This window comes from Chanodichthys erythropterus, chromosome 13 (genome assembly GCF_024489055.1).
Source record: "Chanodichthys erythropterus isolate Z2021 chromosome 13, ASM2448905v1, whole genome shotgun sequence".
Taxonomy (NCBI): Eukaryota; Metazoa; Chordata; class Actinopteri; order Cypriniformes; family Xenocyprididae; genus Chanodichthys; species Chanodichthys erythropterus.
Window position 1 is genome coordinate 11,812,094 of NC_090233.1, and position 19,494 is coordinate 11,831,587.

Genomic DNA, 19,494 nt, shown 5'->3' on the forward strand with positions numbered 1-19,494 from the left:
AAAGTTACACTTTAAATTCTTTGTAATTACACAGTACTTTCCGGGCTGTAATCTAAAGCATTACTAAAAATTGTTCAGCAGAAGACATTCAAGTTTTGGAAAAAGTTGTTCATTTGCTTTAGTGCAGTGTTTTTCAACCTGTGGCCTGCAGTGATCCTATAATTAAGTTAACTATATATTAAGGTAATTAATTTTTATTATTAACACTTTACATTAAAAAAGATAAAATTAAATTAATTAAAAAATACATTTAAAACAAAGCACCACCTCTCTCGTACCTTTTCATTGTTTCAGCCCAGGCCGTTTCTCATCGTGCTGCTGTGAAATTTAGACTGAACGGTGGCTTAAAACACCCAACTGCTCCATGAACATAGGATACCCAAACTACAATTCCCAGTTGGATAAAGAAAACCAGTGTCGCTAAAAAGGTTTTGATGGATGACGATTGTAATGAAGGTGAAGACGAATACACTGCATTCCATTATTATGCAAGTGACATATCAGTAAGATTTAAGTACAATAAACATTCAGATTTTAGTTTTTCTAAGAAAATGCTTGTTTATTTATCCATGTATTTTTAGATAACTGGTATCAATCTCAGACAAAATAATTTGCCAGGTCTATGGAAACCCTACTTAGAGGCTGTTCCACATCATTAAGCAAGTCACAGTTCTCATGCAATATGGGGAGGAAGAAAGATCTTTCTGAAGATGAAATGATGCAATGTTGTGCAAAAGGCATGAAAACAACTAATATTGTGTGAAACTGAATGGAGATGATCAAATTATCATAAGATTTGTGAGTGATTTAGAGCACAGCAGAACTCGGGTCAGATAAAGGCTTATTAAGGAAAGTTCATGTCAAAAAACTTGATTACATTAAAAGGGCAGCTATAAAAAAGTCACAAACAGGTATTTGTTGAGCCGTAAACAGGTATTTGAAGCTGCTGGTGTCTCTGGAGTCTCAAGAAGCTCTCCATGCAGGTAGGCAGTTGTGCATAAAGATGCATTTTAACCACTGCAAACCAAACCTCACAATGAGAAAATTTACAGTGGGTTTAGAAAAACATGAAGACTCATTTTTAAATAGTTTTATTCACTGACTAATGCCGTACTACAATGGATGGTCTAAATGGATGGATTTCTGGATGGTTGGTGAATGGCCACCACATTCCAACAAGACTGTGACATCAGCAAGGAGCTGGTGGGTGATGATTTGGGCTGGAATTTTGGGAAGTGAGATGGAGGGCATTTAAATGACTTTTGTAAGATATGTGGAGTTCATAACTAGCCATTTTCAGCTATGGTATAAAAAGGAGGATAGTGCCATCTGAAATACAATGCACTATGCACTATCCCATGCTGCATAAAAACACCACAGCATTAAACTGTTTGAAAATTTATTTCTACACCCACTGTAAATGTTTCTCTTTGTGAGGTTTGAGACTCCAGAGACACCAGCAGCTTCAAATACCTGTTTGCTGCTCAACAAATACCTGTTTGTGACTTTTTTATAGCTGCCCTTTTAATACAATTAATTTTTTTGACAGGAACTTTCATGAATAAGTCTTTATCTGACCGAGTTCTGCTGTGCTCTAAATCACTCACAAATCTTATGACAATTTGATAATCTCCATTCAGTTTCGACACAATATTAGTTTTTTCATGCCTTTTGCACAAATTTGCACCATTTCATGCTTTTCAACTTCAGAAAGATCTTTCTTCCTCTGCATACTGCATGAGAACTGTGACTTGCTTAATAATGTGCAATAACCTCTAAGTAGGGTTTCCATAGATCTGGCAAATTATTTTGTCTGAGATTGATACCAGTTATCTAAAAAGACATGGATAAACAAACAAACAAACATATTCTTAGAAAAACTAAAATCTGAATGTTTATTGTACTAAAATCTTACTGATATGTTACTTGCATAATAATTTGGAACACAGTGTACATTCAAACAGGAGTCGTACATTAGGTATGCGAGAGTCCGTTATCATTGATGCACAAACAAAACGTGCATGTGTGCTCTCAGTTCACTGATCACTATAACATCGTATTTCTGTATGAACACAGTTCAATATATTCGTGTCGCGTCATGAATTTTTTTTATAACGGATTCTCGTCGAACAAGCGTATTTTGGAAACGTTTGTGAGGATCAGTGGAGTTTATGTACACATGAACATCAGAGGCTCCACGATTGCTTGTTCTGACAGAGGAACTGTTCACTAATTACATCAACCCACCTTCATATCGCTGAGTTTCCACGCATTTAGAATGGTTATATTTTTCATTTGTTTTTTGGTATGTTTAACAATTTAGAATGGAACCGTATAGTATCTGTGTCTTGTTTTTGTATGGCAGGTTGACTTGTGCTTATTTAAGTTACTGTATAACTGAGCAGAGTAAGTACTTTTAAGTTGTAAAGAAACTCTGCAAAGTATGTTTGCAAAAAAAATCTTAAATTTCTTCTTTAAAGAAATAATATCACGGCACTGAAAAGCACTGAACTGTTTAAAGCTCTTTCTTTTGAATTGCCTGTTACATTTTAAAACACCACTTTACTGTAGCTCTGTGTGATGCTGAGAAATAAACAGCTCTGACTCAAATGAGGAATATAAACTACTGTAACATTACTAGTAGTCATATAACATTTTCTACCCACATCAGTGCGCTGAGTTGACAGTGTTTATCCTTCAGTAGAGCAGCGATCTAATTCACTCGTGTGTCTTCTAGTTCACGTCCTTTCAGATTCAGCTCTCTCAGGAGTAATGGGTTTTTACCCACAATTCCTCTCACATACTGACAGGCTTCATCTGCAGCAGGACTCAAAAACCTGCAAAAAGATGAAACAGGGTTCAGTTCTGTACTAAATGTCATAAAACATACTAAGAAAAATAGACAATTATTGTTTGTGACAAGCTGGAGTTACTTTTAACACTACTTTTTACAGTGTAAAAAGTTATTTTTAACTTAACACCTTTACTTTAAACATTGATTACACAAATAATTTTGAATTGGTTAACTTGAAGTCAATGTGTCCTTGCCAAATATTCTAAAGAGGCTAGGGCTGGGCGATATATCGCATGCGATTGTCACGCGCATTTTGTCAGTAAAGCCGGTTCCCTGATTACCGCTAAATCACCATCACCTGCTTTCAAATGGAGTGGGCATTTAATAGACAGAGCCGTAGATCACTGACAAGCCACGCAATATCGCGTTCATATCGCAGATGAATCGCCTTCGATAATGAACGCGATATTGCGTGGCTTGTCAGTGAACTACGGCTCTGTCTATTAAATGCCGCTCCATTTGAAAGCAGGTGATGGCGATTTAGGGTGTGAAGGGTTTGATCTCAGAGCTGATGCCAGAGCTTTATAACCTTCTTCAGTGATGCTGCAGTCTGAAAGTCTACAACAGGAATGAAAGTGTAACATTCCACTGATTAATCAGCTTTTCTAACAACCACTTGAACAATGTAAATTTCTAAAGTAAATTATATTTTGCTCATTGTATAACTTAATTCAAAGTTAGTTCAAAAGCAAAATAAGACAAAAATATTTTGTCTGTTGTTACACAACTTACTTCAGTCTCTCCAATTTACTCTTTATATTCTCCAGTCCAGTGCAAAGCAGCTTCAGTCCTGAATCTCATAGATTATTATTGTTCATGTTCAGCTCTTTCAGATCCGTATCTGATCCAAGAATTGTAGCCAGAGCTGAACAACTTCTGTCTGTAAGGTTACAATCATTTAACTTACAAGGGAAATAAATCAAATCACAGAATTAGATGGAACACATTCAATAAATTGTTCTGTATACAAATATTACATTTATTTTACAATATTTTTACATGAACAGTAAATTTACTAAATGACTTACAGAGCTCTTTTGGAGGTTTTGATGACTGCCAATAATCTAATGAGACACTCGTCTGATTTCTTGAATTTCTGAAGATCAAACTCCTCCAGCTCTTCCTCTGATGTCAACAACACAAAGACCAAAGCAGACCACTGGGCTGGTGAAAGGTCAACAGAAGAGAGACTTCCTTTGCTAAGGTGAGTCTGAATCTCTTTCACCAGAGTTTGATCATTCAGTTCATTCAGACAGTAGAACAGATTGATGAATCTTTCTGTAGACAGATTAGTTTCTAATTTTTGTTTGATGTACTGAACTATTTCCTCGTTGCTCTGGGCATTGCTATCTTGCTGTGTCAACAGACCTTGTAAGAGTCGCCGATTAGACTGCAGTGACAGACCGAGGAGGAAGCGAAGGAAAAGATCCAGGTGTCCGTTGTCACTCTCGAGTGCCTTGTCTACTGCAGTCTTGAGCAAATCAATCATGGTTTCATTTTTGTTTTCCTGTTCTGTAGACTCCTGAACAAACACACTTTTCTTGTTGATGTCTAGAAACAGATGTGCATAAATTGCTGCAATAAACTCTTGAATGCTCAAGTGAACAAAGCAGTACATGTTACCAAGAATGATCCCTGTTTCCTACTTAAAGATCTGGGTACACATGCCTGAATACACTGATGCATTATAGACGTCAATACCACAGGCTTCCAGGTCTGATTCATAGAAGATCACATTGTTTCTTTCAAGCTGCTGAAATGCCAGTTTCCCCAGTGAAAAGATGGCATCTTTATCCCAGGAAACATCTGGTCTGTATTCTCCATCATATTTTCGGCGGCTCTGCTGGATCTGAAAGCGGAGAAAGTGTGTGTACATTTGTGTCAGAGTCTTGGGAGTGTCTTCAGTTTTTAATTCCTGCAGTGTTTTCGAGGCTTCATCAGCCTGATTATTTTTCAGATTATTATTTCTTTTCTCCTCCAAAAAGTTCTGGAGAACAGTGGCTGAAATCCAGCAGAAGACTGGGATGTGGCACATGATAAAGAGACTCTTGGATTTTTTCACATGATCAATGATTATGTTGGTCATTTTCTCATCTGTGATTCTTTTTCTGAAGTATTCCTCCTTTTGTGCATCATTAAATCCTTGTATCTCTGTCAGCCGGTCGATACAGTCAGGAGGAATCTTACTGGCAGCTGCTGGTCTGGTGGTGATCCAGATGAGAGCAGAAGGAAGCAGATTTCCCTTGATGAGGTTCGTTAGGAGAACATCCAGAGATGCTGGTGACGATACATCACACCACGTCTCATTACTATCAAACTTCAGAGGAAGACGACATTCATCCAATCCATCAAGGATGAACAGGACTTTGAAATTTTTCCTTCTTGTAATGTTCAGTCCTTTTGTCTCTGGGAAAAACTGAGTTATAAGATCCATCAAACTTAGTTTTTCTTTCTCCTTTAAGTTCATCTCTCTGAATGGAAGAGGAAATATGAAACTGACATCTTGATTTTCTTTTCCTTCAGCCCAATCCAGAACAAACTTTTGCAAAGAGATTGTTTTGCCAATGCCAGCAACTCCTTTTGTCAGTACAGTTCTGATCTCCTTGTGTTTTTCAGGTGCTTCAAACATCTTGGTGCATTCAACCTGTATTTCTTGTGATTGATGATGTCTGGAAGCAACTTCAATCTGTCTTACCTCATGTTCAGTATTGACCTGTTCACTGCCACCCTGAGTGATATAGATATCTGTGTAGATGTTATTCAGAAGTGTAGAGTCACCTTGCTTTGCAATTCCTTCAAACACACATTGATACTTATTCTTTAGGCCATATTTTAGATGATGAATGAAGACCAGTTCATCTAAACACAGGAACAAAAAGCAAGAAAAACAGATAGAGGTCATTTTCACTTCTACATTTATACAATCTGATGGTCATTAGTCTCTTACCTTCTAGAGTATCAGCTGCTTCATCTTGCTTCATATCTCTCAGGTAGTGTAGTGTGAGATCAAGAGCTGCTTCTTTGATACTGCATCTATTCTCATTAAAGTCCTTCACAAAGTATTGTGTGTTCTCTTTTTGTAATATTTTCTTAAACTTTTCCAGCTCATCCTTCAGGAATTTGATTATTTTGCTCTCAAGATCCTACAAACAAAGCAAGAATTTAAACAATTTAAACCAAATTGTACATTCATGTTTGTGCAAAACTATTTATTACAATTAAAAATATTGAATAAAAGACATTAATTAGATGTAATTTTTGACAAAAAAATATACAGTTTTGCTATCAATATAATCAGTAACATATATTAATAAATATAAAACACTTGTGAAAATGTGTTTTCATACCTGGAAGACCCCTAGGAGATTGTCCTTGAAATTGTTGTGGTTTCTTCGAGGGTGGAAGTCTGAATCTAATGTCTCCCATCTCCCTAGCCTGCAAATAAATAGAATAAAGTACTGTATTTCCAGGCAAAATATTACAGAAAATTATTGTAAACATTTTTGCCAAAGAGAAAAAGAAAGCATATATCTGTAAATGACCTGATACATATTTCAGAGTTTATATAAATATTTGTAAAAAAAAAAAAAAAAAAAAAAAAAGTTCCATAATAAACATAAACTTTCTGTTTGTGACCAAAATGAAGAAACACATGAAATACCTATTGACAGATGGTGGTATTTTCTCATTGAAGTTTGGTCCATCATCTTTTGACCAGTCACTCTTCACAGACACAGAGCTGGACACATTTGAGTCTGATCTTACACTAATGACACAAAGAACAGAGAGAGAGAAAAAAATAAATAAAATTTAGGAGATACTTCAGTATTATTAAAAAATGTTATATGATGCAAAGTGAGGGGGAGGGAGGAGGACAGGATCAGGAAGGGTCTGTGAGGCGGGACTCGAACTTGGGAGGCCAAGCAACCCTGCTATATATCAGAGCAGTGGCCATGATGCTATTGTACGATGCTAACATAGCTGTGCATACTTCAGGTTCACAAATATTCCTCAATTCAATTTGAGTACTTGATTTTTAAAAAATCCTTGATTGTAATCTGCCTATGTTGATTAACCAGCAAAATACCAGAAGCAGCACACTCCATGGACGAGAATCCATGAACTGCATTATTACAAGGCCGTAACCATGTCTTGAACACTGGGGGGACCCCAATGTTCCCCCAAAGTTAATAAATAAAGAAAAATAATTAACAATGATAAAAAAGCAGTTCTAGGTTTAATTGTAGCCTAGTTGTGAAGTAACTATTTGCAATATTTATAATATTTTCATTAAAATATACACATATTTGCTCATAATTATATGTTTATCCTTTCAAGAAATGCAAGAGACAAGAAACACAAGACAAAAAGTTTCATGTCTCTCACATTCAGTTCCCATTCAGTCGGTCACGTTCGACGTACGTCGGACAGACCGACGAATAGGAATCTCGCTAGAGAGGCCGATCTACTTCGAGTGTAATTAAAACGAGCCAATGCACATTGGCATGCAATCATATGCATCAGCTGCTCGCCTCGCAGCGCGGGTATATAATGAGCAGCAGGTGCGTTGCATCTTCAGCTTTTCGCTTCGGAGCCAAACGGTGTTTGTTCCTGTTCTCTGCAAGCGAGTGTCTGCTAGAAGACGAGTCAAGCTTTTTGGTTGAACTTCTCTTTTTTTCCGAGTGCGGGCGAACAGCACAGCAGCGGGGTCGAAGTCCTCTCTTTTTCTGTTTTTGTTTCGTTTGCCGTTTTTGAGCAAATTGCTGTTGACAGCGTCAGAAGGCTGTTCTCACGGCCGGTACGGTGCGCTTTTGAACACTGAAAAGCCGTTTTTACGGCTGGTAAGAGTGAGTGCTTTCAAAGAGAGAGAGAGAGAGAGAGAGAGAGAGCACACGACAGGCTGCACACAATCCCTGTCTGTGTTGCGGCGGCCGTTCCCCTGCGTGCTTCAGCACTTTTAAAAGAGTAAAGTCCCTGAAAGAGCTTACACAAGTAGATTCGCATCTTTTTAAAGATGACATCCTACTTGTGTTTCTGGATGCGGTCGTTCCTGACCTCACTGACGGCCACGATCACTGTTTCACATGTCTGGCCGCGTGCTGAAACGATGTTCGTGGGTGTTTCATGTTTTCATATGAGAACATGATCACGTCGACACGCCGGTCGTGACTCTTCTTTCTCCGGGAAGCTTGTGTCACGGTGCACACAAAAAACAAGAAGATAGGATCCAGTTGCAGCGGTTGTTTATTGGGTAATCCAAGGTCGTAATCCAAAAGCAGGCAAGGGTCAAAATCCAGTAAAGCAGTCCATACAAAACAGGCACAAGAAACAGAAGTACACACAACATCAACAACGAACCACAACCAAAGACAGAAACAGCTCACTATAAATAGACAGACACTAATGACATGATACAAAACAGGTGAGTGCAATGACGTGAGATGATAGTCCGGGAAGTGTGTATTGGGATATGTAGTCCATGTAACAGGTGGAAATGAGAGTCCGGGATGGAGTGCCCTCTAGTGGCTGAAAGGGCACTCTCACTGGTGATCATGACATTACCCCCCCTCAAAGGAGCGGCTACCAGACGCTCCACCAGACAAAACACAAAAACACAAAAAAACTCAGGAGGGAGGTGGACAGGAGGAGGATCAGGGGGAGGGATGGTGGGCCAGATCCCGGGTACCTCACTGAACACCAGGGCGGTGCTGGAGGAACTGACCAGGCGGGCGCTGGCAGGCTTGGAGTCCTGGCTGATTGCCAGGGTGGTGCTGGAGGAACTGACCAGGCTGGTTCCAGTGGGTCTGGAGTCCTGGCTGATGGCCAGGGTGGTGCCGGAGGAACTGACCAGGCGGATACTGGCAGGACTGGAGTCCTGGCTGATTTCCAGGGCGGCGCTGGAGGAACCGACCAGGCTGGTTCCAGCGGCTCGGACGGCCCGGGCAGTGGCGGCAAGACAGAAGGCTTGGATGACGGCGGCAGGGCTGAGGGTCTGGGCGGTGACGGCGGCAGGGCAGAAGGTCTGGGCGGCGGCGGCGGGACAGAAGGCTTGGATGATGGCGGCAGGACAGAAGATCTGGACGGTGGCAGGGCAGAAGGCTTGGATGATGGCAGGGCAGGAGGCTTGGGCGGCGGGGGCAGGGCTGGCGGCCTGGGCGGCGGCGGCGGCAGCAGGGCAAGGCGCTTAGTTGGCGCCGGCAGGGCAAGGCGCTTCGTTGGCGCCGGCAGGGCAAGGCGCTTCGTCGGCGCCGGCAGGGCAAGGCGCTTCGGTGGCGCCGGCAGGGCAAGGCGCTTGGAAAAACGAAGAACAACCTCTAGAGTGGTCTCCGGGCCTTGAAGGATGGAGGAAGCCCTTCTCCTCCCTTTCCTCCTCTTATGAGGGTGAGGCGGTGGCTCTGTGCCTACCTCATCTGTAGGCACCGAAGTGGACCAACAGGCTGGAGCGGATTCACTGGCTGGAGTGGATTCACTGACTGGAGCGGGCTCTGGAGTGGACTCACTGACTGGAGCGGGCTCTGGAGTAGCCTCACTGACTGGGGTGGACTCACTGACTGGAGCGGACTCACTGACTGGAGCGGACTCACTGACTGGAGCGGACTCTGGAGTGGACTCACTAACTGGAGCGGACTCACTGACTGAAGCGGACTCTGGAGTGGACTCACTGACTGGAGCGGGCTCTGGAGTGGACTCACTGACTGAAGCGGGCTCTGGAGTGGACTCACTGGCTGGAGCGGACTCCCTGGCTGGAGCGGGCTCTGGAGTGGACTCACTGACTGGAGCGGGCTCTGGAGTGGACTCACTGGCTGGAGCGGGCTCTGGAGTGGACTCACTGACTGGAGCGGGCTCTGGAGTGGACTCACTGGCTGGAGCGGGCTCTGGAGTGGACTCACTGGCTGGAGCGGACTCACTGACTGGAGCGGGCTCTGGAGCGGACTCACTGACTGGAGCGGGCTCTGGAGTGGACTCACTGACTGGACCGGGCTCTGGAGTGGACTCACTGGCTGGAGCGGGCTCTGGAGTGGACTCACTGGCTAGAGCGGGCTCGCTGGCTGGAGCGGACTCACTGGCTGGAGGCTTCCTCCTCCTCTTCCTCCTCCTCCGTGTGGGAAGCGAAGATTCAGCGCCCACCTCCTCAGTGACCTCAGGAACGGATTCATGAGCTGGAGCGGACTCTGGCTGAGCATGGGTTGCCCATTGACTTCTGTGGGAGAGATAGCTGACAAAGCCCCAGAAATCCAGGATCTGGAGCCCCTGTAACTCCCACTGAGGAAGAGGGTCATCAAGGCATCCATTGAACATTTCTTTCTGTGCCTCATCGTTATAGCGCAGCCCTCTTGCCATTGTCCAGAAAAACTGGGCAAAACATCCTACCTCACTTCCCTCCTGACGCAGCGCCACCACTGCCCGAACCAGAGCCATCCGCTCTCCAATGGAGACTGGGGGACGAATCCGAACGCTCATGCTGCTGGATCCTTTGTGTGGTGGTTCGTTCTGTCACGGCGCACACAAAAAACAAGAAGATAGGATCCAGTTGCAGCGGTTGTTTATTGGGTAATCCAAGGTCGTAATCCAAAAGCAGGCAAGGGTCAAAATCCAGTAAAGCAGTCCATACAAAACAGGCACAAGAAACAGAAGTACACACAACATCAACAACGAACCACAACCAAAGACAGAAACAGCTCACTATAAATAGACAGACACTAATGACATGATACAAAACAGGTGAGTGCAATGACGTGAGATGATAGTCCGGGAAGTGTGTATTGGGATATGTAGTCCATGTAACAGGTGGAAATGAGAGTCCGGGATGGAGCGCCCTCTAGTGGCTGAAAGGGCACTCTCACTGGTGATCATGACAGCTTGAGTCCCCTCTGTTGTTGGCCAGCTGCCGCTTGTGTGTAAAAGCACAGCTGTGGGTCTGCCCGACACTCTGGGAGACCGTGGAGATCAGCGAGAGCAAACCTCTCGCTCCTCTGCGTGTCGTGTGCCGTCGAGCTGCCGGGCTGCAGCGCGGGTTGTCACGGCAACCCAGCGCTCGCTCGGCGCTCTAGATGCGCGGTTCCCTTGCATAATCTCCATTGTAGCGCCCTCTCTGGTGCACCAGAAGAGGTCTACTTTGCTGATATGGCTTGGGTGACATGAGGTTGAGGGGTTCCTTCGGGGAACCAACCCCCTAGGGCCCCTCCCTCTCTAGCGCATTGCAAGCTGTGCAGTTTCTGGATTGGATTGCTGGTCCTTCTCATAGGGGAATCTAGCATTTCATTCAGAGCTCCAGCTGAGGGACAGACGTCGATTGCAGCATCTGAGAGAGTGCTGTTATGCTCTGGAAATGAGGGTGACGCTGCCCACTGTAATGGTGTGTGCTTATGCTGACTCAGATTCGGAGTTTACAGCCATGCTTTCCTGGGTCTCCCAGATGTGCATGGAAAACTTGGCAGTATGGGGGTATATTGGTGCCATAAATATGGAATGCCAAAAGTGCCAAAATCTGCATAAGTTTTTCCTCTCTCACTACCCTCTTGGATGGGGTGGCTGTACAAGGACCACTCCCACCCTGCATGTGAGGCCAAGGCACTCTTTTTGCATGAGTTCTGTGCTGGGGTTGAGCTGCACTTGTTGACTAACCGTGATCAAAGTCACGACACAGGCCCTCAGCCAGACAATGTCCACCTCAGTGGTCCAGAAGTGCCCCCTGGCTTACCTTGTGAGGTGCGAGAGGTTGTCAAGCTAAATGCTTTCTCAATGCTCCCATCTTACGAGGTGGCCTTTTCGGTGACACTGTCGAGGACTGAGCCCAGCGGTTCTCCTCAGTTAGTAGTGGATCGGGGAGCTTCCCATGACAAACCATTGAGTTCCTCTTGGGCCGCCCCTCGGTCTGCTCGTCGCCAAGGGTGTCGTCCCCTGCAAGAAACTCCGGCCCAGCAGGCTCTGCTGTGTCCATTGCGGGGAGATGACGCCTCCAGTCTCTGCAGCTGTTTAAGTGGTTGGTGAGAATCACTCCTGAGATGGGTGGGGCTGCTCTTCCACCCCTGGAGGAGGGCCGGATGCTAAATCCTTTTATTGGGTTTGTTTCTGTTCCGCCACTGACCCAAGAGGCAGCGGTACCCAAATTTAAAAGAGCAGTTCCTCCATTTCCAGGTCTGAAGAGGGTTTGGAGAGCAGTGGGAGGAGAAAAACCTCACCACTCTCATCCCCCTCTTCTGTCACCAGCGGACAGCAGTGAGCAGCGGGCAGCCAAAGCCTCGACTGCTCCCTCTGTCCATCCGTGGAACCAGGTAAGTGTTGCCTAGCACACTGTGATGCCGCTTCGGGCCGCCTCACAAAGAGAGCCCCCCGAGCCGCGTCCCTGTGTTCCACCTCGCTGCACCGCTGCGGGTACGCCGGTGGTCCCTTTGGTCCCGCTTGTACGGTCTCTGCGAGCCTGGTTAGTGCTCCCCAGTCCATCTCGCTGGCTCATTCGGACCATCAGGCTCGGCTATGCGATTCAGTTCGCCTGGCATCCCCCCAAGTTCAGGGACGTCCTCTTCACTACAGTGAAAGATGTCGTTGCCCCTGTCTTGCGTGCGGAGATCGCAGTCCTACTGGCGAAGGACGCGATAGAGCCGGCCCCTCCAGCCGATATGAGGTCAGGGTTCTACAGTCCCTACTTCATTGTACCCAAAAAGAGCGGTGGGTTACGACCGATCTTGGACCTGCGAGTTTTGAATCGGAGCCTGTACAAGCTACCGTTCAAAATGCCTACGCAGAAGCGCATTTTTGAGTGCATCCGTCCCCGAGATTGGTTTGCAGCGATCGACCTGAAGGACGCGTACTTCCATGTCTCGTTTCTTCCGCGACACAGGCCATTCCTGCGCTTTGCGTTCGAAGGTCGAGCATATCAGTACAGAGTCCTACCCTTCGGGCTGGCCCTGTCTCCCCGCGTCTTTACGAAAGTCGTAGAGGGAGCCCTTGTTCCCATGAGAGAACAGGGTGTTCGCATTCTCAACTACCTCGATGACTGGCTCATTCTAGCACAGTCCCGGGGTCAGTTGTGCGAACACAAGGATTTGGTGCTCAGACACCTCAGCCAGTTGGGTCTTCAGGTCAACTGGGAAAAGAGCAAACTCTCCCCTGTGCATAGGATCTCTTTTCTCGGTATGGAGCTGGATTCAGTTGAACAGATAGCATGCCTCACAGAGGAACGTGCTCAGTCGGTGTTTAACTGCCTGAATACGTTCAATGGCAGGACAGCGGTCCCACTGAAATTCTTTCAGAGGCTCCTGGGGCATATGGCGGCTGCGGCGGCAGTAACCCCGCTCGGTCTGCTTCATATGAGGCTGCTTCAACACTGGCTTCATGGCAGAGTCCCGAGATGGGCGTGGCAACGCGGAATGTTCCGGGTGGCAATCACTCAGGACTGCCGCCAAGCCTTCAGTCCCTGGTCGGACCCTTTGTTTCTCCGGGCAGGAGTGCCCCTAGAACAAGTGTCCCGGCATGCTGTGGTATTCACAGATGCTTCTGCCACCGGCTGGGGTGCCACGTACAACGGGCATGCAGTGTCAGGGGTTTGGACGGGACCCCATCTGCATTGGCACATCAATTGCCTCGAGTTGCTAGCAGTACGTCTTGCTCTGAGCTGCCTCAAAGGGCCGCTACGGGGCAAGCATGTATCGGTCCGTACGGACAACACTGCGACCGTTGCGTACATCAACCGTCAAGGTGGTCTACGCTCCCGTCGCATGTCGCAACTCGCCCCCCATCTCCTCCTCTGGAGTCAGAAGCGTCTTACGTTGCTTCGTGCCGTTCTTGTCCCTGGTGTGCTCAACCATGTGGCCGACGAGCTATCACGAGCTGAGCTGCCAGGAGAGTGGCGACTCCACCCCCAGGTGGTCCAGCTGATCTTGAGAGAGTTCGGAGAGGCTCAGGTAGACCTGTTTGCCTCACCGGAAACCTCCCACTGCCAGTTGTTTTACCCCCTGTCCGAGGGAACACTCGGGACAGACGCACTGGCACTCAGCTGGCCCCGGGGCCTTCGCAAATATGCGTTTCCCCCAGTGAGCCTACTTGCACAGACCCTGTGCAAAGTCAGGGAGGACGAGGAGCAGGTCCTCTTAGTTGCACCCTATTGGCCCAACCAGACCTGGTTCCCAGAACTTTCACTCCTTGCGACAGCCCTCCCTGGCCCATTCCTCTGAGGAAGGACCTTCTTTCTCAGAGACGGGGCACTCTTTGGCTACCGCGTCCAGACCTCTGGAAACTCCATGTCTGGTACCTGGACGGGACGCGGAGGTTCTAGGTGACTTACCCCCTGAGGTACTTAACACCATCACTTCGGCACGTGCACTGTCTACGAGACATGCTTACGCCTCGAAGTGGAACCTGTTCGTCGAGTGGTGCTCTTCTCGCTGAGAAGACCCCCGAAGATGCTCGATCGGAGTCGTGCTTTCTTTCTTGCAGCAAGGGTTGGAGCGTAGGTTGTCCCCCTCCACCCTCAAAGTCCATACTGCTGCTATCTCTGCTTACCACAGCCACATAGATGGCAAATCTGTTGGTCAGCACGACCTGGTCGTCAGGTTCCTTAGGGGGGTGAGACGGTTAAATCCTCCTCGTCCCCCCTCCATACCCTCTTGGGACCTCACTCTGGTGCTAAGAGCACTTCAGATTGCTCCCTTTGAGCCTTTGCAATCAGCAGACTTAAAGATTCTGTCTATGAAGACTTTGCTGCTGGTTGCATTGGCCTCCATCAAGAGGGTAGGGGACCTGCAGTCATTTTCGGTCGACGAATCGTGCCTGGAGTTCGGGCCGGGTGATAGCCACGTGGTACTAAGACCCCGGCCTGGCTATGTGCCCAAGGTTCCTACCACTCCCTTCAGGGACCAGGTGGTGAGCCTGCAAGCGCTGCCCTCGGAGGAGGCAGACCCAGCCCTGGCTTTGCTCTGTCCAGTTCGCGCTTTGCGACTGTACATAGACAGAACCAAAGCCTCAGGACCTCAGACCAGCTCTTTGTCTGTTATGGAGGCCAGCAGAAGGGAAAGGCTGTCTCCAAGCAGAGGATGGCCCACTGGATAGTGGATGCCATCGCCCTGGCTTACCAAGCTCAGGGCGTGCCCTGCCCGCTCAGGTTGCATGCTCACTCCACGAGAGGTGTCGCATCCTCCTGGGCGCTGGCTCGTGGCGCCTCGCTGACAGACGTTTGTAGAGCTGCGGGCTGGGCGACACCTAACACGTTCGATAGATACTATAGCCTTCGTGTCGAGCCGGTCTCCTCCCGTGTTCTCGCCACAGGTCAGAGGCATGGAGAGGCCCCGGCTTAGTGTCGGCTTGCTGCGCTACATGCGCTTCTTTTCTCCAGTCCTCCGATATCCCTTCGGCAGCCGATGTGGCGGAGCGTCTGGCGCCAGGCCTATACTCCGTTGTATCCTTGAGAACCGGGTTTAGGCTGGGTTCCATATGTGTGACCCTACGGGGATCCCATATGGTTGGTTCCACGGTTGCTCCTAAACGAAGCCCGTGTCTTTCCCTCTGGGAGAACCTACCCTTCATCAGGTTGTCACCCCAGCTCTTCCATATGTAGCACAGCCCTACAGGGTTAGTCCATATGTACTTCTCCACATAACTCCTTCGGGGAAGGATGTGGCTTCCGCAGCGTTCCTTTCCCAGCGAAAGGGTACGCTTTCCCAGCGTTATCCAATAGTCTCACTGAATGGGTTTTGGGGAACAGCAGTGATCGACTCTCTCTGTGTTAGCCCTGTCCCACCATCCTCAGGCAAGGGGGTTCAGGTGGCTTACAACAGAGCGCTGGAAGGGGGCAGCTCCTGTGGCGCTTTGGTAGGGATTCCTATTCGTTGGTCTGTCCGACGTACGTCGAACGTGACCGACTGAATGGGAACGTCTCGGTTACAAAGGTAACCCTCGTTCCCTGAAGGAGGGAACGGAGACGTACGTCCCGTCGCCACAGTTGCTGTACCCCGCTGATGCTGCCACCTATCCGGTTCGGCTTCTCAGTGAAAACCTGAAGATGCAATACACCTGCTGCTCATTATATACCCGCGCTGCGAGGCGAGCAGCTGATGCATATGATTGCATGCCAATGTGCAGTGGCTCGTTTTAATTACACTCGAAGTAGATTGGCCTCTCTAGCGAGATTCCTATTCCGTCGGTCTGTCCGACGTACGTCTCTGTTCCCTCCTTCAGGGAACGAGGGTTACCTTTGTAACCGAGACATTATGAATGGAATGGATCAGGTAATGGTATATTTTCATTTAAAAATGGTGAAATTCCAAATGAGCAAATTGGCCATTTCTAATTATTGGTGGTTTATGGTGTTTATGGCCTTGCATTATTTGATCATTTTGTAAGGCTAAATGACATAATAAAACATTTATCTATCACAATTAAGCGTAGTGCTATTGCAAATTCACAAAGGCTGTGATTCAATTCAAAATTATATATGCTGCGCGTTTATATAAATGCTCTTTAATTATTTACATTTATATTTACATTACATTGTGCATCTCAAAATTCTGTTTCACATGAACTGTTATCATTTACATGTGTGGAGCTTCTCAAACTTAAAATGTTGTGCATATTTTGTGAGTTTGGGTTAATTATAATGTTCATCTAGTAATGCAACGTGTGCCATTTCACCAGATTTGTATGGTAAATCATTTTCACGCCAACACCGGAAAACACACTGGACCACATCACCAGACCCATCCGTATGCCGTGTAAATGCTCAAACCTGTTAACATGATGAAAAAAGCTCCAGAATGAGTTCAATAAAGGTTACCAGACATTGTCTTCAGTGATTTCTTTTTTGATTCATTCATTGAAGTTCTTTCACATACCAGAGTGGATAAATAATGCTATAATGTTCAACCCATGAAGTACCTTTTGGCAGATGGTGGTATTTTCTCACTGAAGTTTGGTCCGTCATCTTTTGAACGGTCACTCTTCACAGAGACAGAGCTGGACACATGTGAGCCTGATCTTACACTAATGACACAGTAGAGGAAGGGGGAAAAAAACACTGACTGTTACTGTGGGATTTGCAGAATAGTTATGATAAATTCAGACAGTTATTTTATGTATTTTAATGTTTAAAATTTGTGTACATTTAAAACACTACTTAAAAATTTTAATGCTACATTACTGTTATATTACCCTGAGAAAAATATTAATAATTATAATTTATTATAATTATGTTATTTATTATGATAATAATAGCTGCTGTGAAAGCAATAGAGCTGCAGTCTTACCTCTGTTTCTTTGAGAGTCTCATCTTAGAGAGAGAGAGTCCTTTCCTCACTCCTCTGACATTACTGCAGCTAAACTGCCACTGCTGCCACTGAAAACAGATCAGCACTGGTTTGAGAAAACAATCAGTCGTTCAGTATGACCTGGAGATGACAATATATAACTGAATTTAATAACATAGTTATTAACATCAAGAAAATAATTACGTAAAAAACCCATATAAATTAAAGTTTTTTACAAACAAATGCATTGCCATGAAGAATAACAAATGGGACTGACACATGGCTCAAAATATAAGTTCATTAAAGAATAGCCATTTACACTGTACTTAAAACTTTTAGTGGGAAAACAGAACCCAGTTTGCTACTTTCTGTATTGCAGTTTTTACAACCCTAATTATTTTTGTTGAATAGTTCGTTTATCATTACTTCATTACTATTTTCAAATGTGCCTGAAATAATTGATTGAGTAAACTAAAGGGTTCCTGATGGTTTCACACTTAATTCTTCACCTTAATTCTTAATTCTTTTGCAGTTAACATGTCTTCAAAAAAAAAAAGAACTAACTACTTTTGATTTTGCATTACAAAAACAACTGCCTAAAATAGAAGAAAAATGGGGAAAACCAATAGAAATTAATTTGTTTTCAAATGTTTCTCAGACTTCATGTTAACATCCATGCACTTCAAAATGTTTAATTTCTGGCAGCTTCTAGGCCTAAATCTTTTCGGAGGAGCCTTAAGAACTGCTGGACTAAGAAAAAGTCTTCTGTAGCCTAACTTCAAATTTAAATCACTCTTAGCCTACAGCGTGTCCAGAATTATTAGGCAAGTTGATTTTCTGATCATATTTTTTTTTTTTCAAGCACATTTTACCAATTCCAAACCACAGCAATCTTAATAAATACTATTAATTTTGTATTTAATCATTTATAAGTGATATATAATTGTTCATGAAGGCTGGAAATGAAAAACGCCTTATATTCAGATGTGCATAATTATTAGGCAGGTTTTATTTTACAGACAAAATGAGCCAAAAAAGAGATTTAGCTCAGACTGAAAAGTCAAAATGTATTAAATTCTCATGAGGAGGATGCAATACTAGAAATTGCAAGGCATGACCACTGGACAGTGAAACACTCATTGGGTCAGCAGGGTCAGACAAAAACAGGTAGAGAAGAAAAGACATGTTAACTACAAATAAATTAAGAATTAAGGTGAAGAATTAAGTGTGAAACCATCAGGAACCCTTTAGTCTCCAGCACCACCATTTTCACCATCTTGCAGTAAGTTTTGGGAGTTCATTTTTAGTCCATCTCCTATCCTGAAAAGTCTGTCTTGCAGAAATGGACTAAAAATTAACTCCCAAACCTTACTGCCAGATTCTGGAAGATGAATTCTTCAAGCAGTGGTACAAGAGGATGTGGTACTGCTCCTTCAAGAGTCACTCTCAATCTGTCTGTCTATAAAGCCTTTAAAAAAACAGTATTCATGTATTTTACAACACTTCAGCATGTGATTCTTTTAATGGGGGGTCATTTTTTTAGGATTCTTTAGCTAACCGAAGTCTCTGAGATCCTGACACCTTGCACTTCTGGAGACTCCAGGTAGGTTGGAGTTCTGCAAAATGGCACAGGAGATTAAAGGGTTCCTGATGGTTTCACATGTAATTCTTCACCTTAATTCTTAATTCTTTTGCAGTTAACATGTCTTTTCTTCTACACATGTTTTTGTCTGACCCTGCTGACCCAATGAGCGTTTTGCTGTCCATTGGTCATACCTTAACTTTGCAATTTCTAGTATTGCATCCTTCTCATGGGCATTTAATAATTTTTGACTTTTTAGTCTGAGTTAAATCTCTTTTTTGGTTCATTTTACCTGTACAAGTAAACCTGCCTAATAATTATGCAAACCTGAATATAAGGCGTTTTTTATTTCCAGCCTTCATGAACAATTATATATCACTTGTAAATGATTAAATGCAAAATTAATCATAGTTATTACGATTGATTTGAGATTGGTAAAATGTGCTTGGAAAAAAATATGATCAGAAAATCAACTTGCCTATAGGCTAATTCTGCACACGGTTTATTCATATAGCATATATGAACGTTTCTGGTCCCCTTTGACTCCCATAGTATTTTTTTTTCTGTACTATGGAAGTCCATGAGAACAAGCAACTGTTTGTTTACCCAAATTCTTCAAATTATTTTTCTTTTTCTTTATGTTCATTAAAATAAAGAATTTAATACATATTTAGAAAAACTTGAGAGTAAGTAAACAATGACAGAGTTAAGAACTAAGAGTATTTTCTTGCCATCACTGCACCTGTACCTTGATAAATACAGTTATCTTTCATGTGATCATTATTTATGTTCACTATTTTATTATTTCACAATGCTCCTAA

The 19,494-nt window shown here is 44.7% G+C and overlaps 1 pseudogene; it reads right to left on the bottom strand.

Moving 5' to 3' along the window:
• Positions 1-18,858, bottom strand: part of LOC137034931 (NLR family CARD domain-containing protein 3-like) — a 32,834-nt pseudogene extending 13,976 nt beyond the window's left edge.
• Positions 18,859-19,494: the final 636 nt, after the last annotated feature.